This window comes from Fukomys damarensis, unplaced genomic scaffold (assembly GCF_012274545.1).
Source record: "Fukomys damarensis isolate Sample0158 unplaced genomic scaffold, DMR_v1.0_HiC HiC_scaffold_37, whole genome shotgun sequence".
Taxonomy (NCBI): Eukaryota; Metazoa; Chordata; class Mammalia; order Rodentia; family Bathyergidae; genus Fukomys; species Fukomys damarensis.
Genome location: NW_022900949.1, coordinates 46,954,406 through 46,958,752, shown reverse-complemented (window position 1 = coordinate 46,958,752; position 4,347 = coordinate 46,954,406). Strand labels below are relative to the sequence as shown.

At 36.0% G+C, this 4,347-nt stretch overlaps 1 protein-coding gene and 1 long non-coding RNA gene across 2 annotated transcripts in view; one reads left to right on the top strand and one right to left on the bottom strand.

Annotated features, from left to right (window-relative positions):
- Bfsp2 (beaded filament structural protein 2) overlaps positions 1–4,347 on the bottom strand; it is a 66,211-nt gene that overhangs the window by 55,685 nt on the left and 6,179 nt on the right. The window lies entirely within an intron of this gene.
- Positions 1–4,347, top strand: part of LOC117284421 — a 9,015-nt gene that overhangs the window by 618 nt on the left and 4,050 nt on the right. The gene's annotated exons all lie outside the window — the stretch shown is intronic.

Here is a 4,347-nt window from a genome sequence, read left to right as displayed (position 1 = left end):
TTTTTTTTTTTTTTTTTGTTACTGGGGATCAAACTTGGGTCCTTGAGCTTGCGAGGCAGGTGGCGGAACCACTGAGCTAAATCTCCGGCCCCTGTACATTATTTCTTTTAATATCCATAGACTGACCCCTATGAGGTAGGTCTTTTATCTTCACTTATATTACAAAACTTTCAGACATATTAGAAAGAATGGTCTGACAGACCTTCATCATCCACCTTCAGTGATTACAAATGTGTGGTTTGTTTTACTTATAAGGATGCTTTTAATAAAACACATAACTTGACAACTATGATCACATTTAAAACTTAATTCCTCAATACCATCAAATAGCAACTCTGTTCACTTTTTCTCATTTTTTTCTAATGTATTTTTAATGTTTATTTGACTAGTGATCCAAACAAAGTCCATTTCCATGGGTTAATATGTCAGCTCGTTCTCTTGATTTCTGTTTCTCCCTCTGCCTCTTTACTTTCCCTTGCAATTTTTAATTATTGAAAAAATAGCGGGTCTGTTAGTCTAAGGTTTCTAGACCGTGTTCTTCGCTGATTTCCGCACTGTGCTTATCCTGACCCTGGTATTTTCTGTAAATTACTAGTTTTATCTTGAGGCTTAGATCCCATTTAGTTCTGAATTTTTTTGAGATTACTTCATACGTGGTGTTGCTGCTCTACCAATGGGTGTGTAACGTTTGTTGGTCTCCTTTTATGATATTAGCTGCTATGTGATGGCTGTTGTGGCCTGGAACCATGTTTTTGTTATGGTTCTATTTTAATATGGTTATAAAGATAAGTTAATACTTGTTCTTTCTAGTTTACCAGTTGGAATACTTCCATACAAAGATACTTCCTACCTTTATTTTTCTCAGCTGATATATCTATAGGTCTTATAGGAAAGGCAGGAATATCCTTGATTCTCCCTCATTGTGTACCTGTTTTCATAATAAGCTGGTTCCCCAGAAGACTCCAACGGTGATTAACTAGTGTTTTTTTAATATTGTACTGAACACATGGGCATGGATCCAAACATATTTTCAATCCACTGTGGTTATGATACTTAACCATCTTTGGATAGTGGGCACTTGTTGAAATTGCTTTCTGTATCTTTTGACATGATCCTAGAATTCTTTATCAATTCCTTGCCTTCCGACTGGTGAAATATTTCCGCTCATCTTGTATGTTTCCTGTTCCCAATCCTGGATTCAGCCATTCCTCCAAGGAGCGCTGATCTTTTGGTGAAAGATGATTTTGATTTTCAAAATCTGAGGTTAAAAAAATGCTACTTGCTCATTGGTACTTGATTGGCCATTGATTCTAGATGTTTTCACTGCTTCTAGATCTTTCCAGTGGTCACATTTGAAGATAGAGATATATTTATTTTATGATCACATATATGATGCGTCTACACTGATAGTTCCTATTTAAATTCAGTACTAAAGATCTATCACTGAACTGAATCTATCTTTTAACTATCTCCTTTTACTCACACTAAAATTCTGTTTTTCATAACTCAAATTACTTGTTTATGTTATCCTGCAGCTTATATGACACATACACACACCAGTGTCAGAATAACTGTGCCAACCCTACCACCAACAATATTACTATGGAGAATTTAAGTTTTTGTTTTGTTTTGTTCTCTTCTGCATCTCCCCTGGGGCTGTATAGTCAAATTACTGTGGTTTAAAAAATAACTTGGAATGGTTTCTGTATATTTATGTCATCAACTTGATATATAGTTGGATTCATTTACTTTTAATTTTACGCTTTTTTAAGATTTGATTTTGTGATTGTATAAAATATTTTCACAGTTCATCTCCAGCTGACATGATAAATGTAAAAACTAGTGTCCGTTCCTTCTCCTCTACCCCATTTCCTCCCTGCTTCTATAAGTGATCATTTAAAAACATTCTGTTCATTTTGCAATGCGAACAAAGACGTCTCTGTTCATGTCGCTTTCCCTTCCTGAGAGAGGTGGTAGAATGAAACACCCTTCCTCACCTTGCCTTTTAGCTCAGTGAGATCACTCCACAGCAGTTAAAGACACACTTCTTAACTCCTTTCGTGGATTATCGTCCTTTACTCAACTAGGCCCTTTTGGGAGGTGTTCAAACTGTTTCTAGCCTTTTGGTTTTTGTAGGCAAGTTTGAAATGAGCAGGCTTATACATATTTCTGGCTCATATTTTTGCCAATATGTCATTGGGAGAGATTTCTAGAAGTCGGATTATTAGGTGAGGTCAAATATGTATATATAACATTTGTGTAGATATTGCCCAACTCTTTTCCATAGGGGTGGTGATATTTTCTATGAGCATTGTGTAAACATCCCTGTTTCCCAGAGCCTCAGCAGCACAATAGAGGGACACGTTTAATATTTTGACAGATTGATAGGTTAAAATGGTGTCTCAGGAAGATTTTAAAATTTCTTTCAATAGGGGTGCAGCTGAATATCCTTTTACGCCATTAAGAGCCATTTTCGTGTCAAGTGTTTCCAACTCTATCTAGCCTATTTAAAACTAGAGTATTGTTGGCTTTTTCTCAACTTCACATTTTAAATGGTACTTATAAAATGGGATATTAACCTTTTGTGTACAGAGTTGCAAATGCAGTTTCTAGCCTGTTGCTTATCTTTTCATTTTGCTAATGGTGTTTTTGTAGTGTGGAATTTAAAATTTTTGGCAAAGGAAAAAACTTCTTACATCTAGGTTATAAACGAATTCACCTGTATTTCTTCTTGCGTGGTTTCTTTTTGAACATTTAAATCTAGAATACCTTTAGAATTGACCCTGGTGTAAAATGAGAGATTGATCCAATATTACTGTATTTCTTATGACTCCTCGTCAGAATATCATTTACCTCTGATCATGTATCCACTCTTTCCTTCAGTGTTTTCAAATGCTTCCTTTTTTATAAGCACTCAATTTCCATATGCCATAGAGCCTACTTAGATTTCCTACTCTGTTCTATTGGTTGTCCTATCTTGGGTTTTTTTTTTTGTTTTTTTTTTGAGACAGGGTCTCACTATGTAGTTGAGACTGACCTGGAACTCACCATGGTCTCGAACTCACAGTGATCCTCCTGCCTCAGCCTCCCACATGCTGGGATTACAGGTGTGTACCACCACACCCTGAAGTTGTCCTATCTTTATTGTGTCATTACTAAATTTTTAATTATAGAAACTTTAATGTGTTTTAATATCTGGTAGAGTTGCCCCTCTCCACCCCACTGACTCTTCTTGTTTGTTTGTTTTTTTCTTCTTCCTGACTCTTAGATTTTGTGCTCACAAATGAAATATATAATTAACTCTAGAAGAAGAGAAAGATGGATTCTTTTTTTTTTTTTTTGGTACCAGGGATTGAACTCAGGTCCTTGTGCTTGTGAGACAGGAGGCAGAACACTGAGCTAAATCCCCGGCCCAAGAAAGATGGCATCATAAACACTTAGCATTGCAATGAATTTATGAATTAGGGAGAACTGCTGTCTGTATGTTATTGAGTCTTTCTTTTGGGGTACATAGTATTCTTTCTGTTCATAAAAGATTACTTTTGCGTCTTTCAGAAAGGTTTACTGTTTCATATAGACATTGGGCATTTCTTAAGTTTATTCAGAGGCATTTCATTTTATTTTATACTATTATAAATGAAATTTTTTCTCTTCAATTTTATTTTTTTGCATATACAGTATATACAGCGAAATCTTGCAACCTCCGTTTTCCATTACATGGACTTCTTGTCCTCCATTATTCAACGTGGACCTCGTATTTTAAGGTATCTTAAGAGATTTAAAACTGAGTGTGATATACGGAAAAAAGGCCCTGAGTGACAGGCTCCAGTCTCTTCTGGACTGTTTGGTATCTGGAATCGAACTCAGAACTTTGCCCTTGCCAGGTAGTCGCAGTGCCACTGAACTACATCCTGGCCCTCTTCTGCACTTTTTTCCCCCTCATTGAGTTTATTGGTACATTTTAGGTACCGTACAGTTACATTGGGATCTGGGACCTTTACATGACAGGTCTTGGTTCTCATTTTTTCCCCATCCCTGCCCTCCCTTCACCCCCTCCTCCCCTCCCCATTTACAAACACTTTATTTCCATTTTTTCATTTTCTCATATTTTTTTCTTTTCCCTAATTATCTTTCCCCTACCCTTCCCACTTTCCCTACACCTTTAGCCCTTTTCTTCCTATTTCACATTGTCAATTATCTCATTAGGGTCTTATGTACTATTATAATTTATTCATACCAGAGAAACTATTCAGTATTTACACATGTGACTTATTTATTTCACTTAGGAGTATATCCTCAATATGTATCCATTTTCATATGAATGAGTCTAATTTCTCATTCTTTATG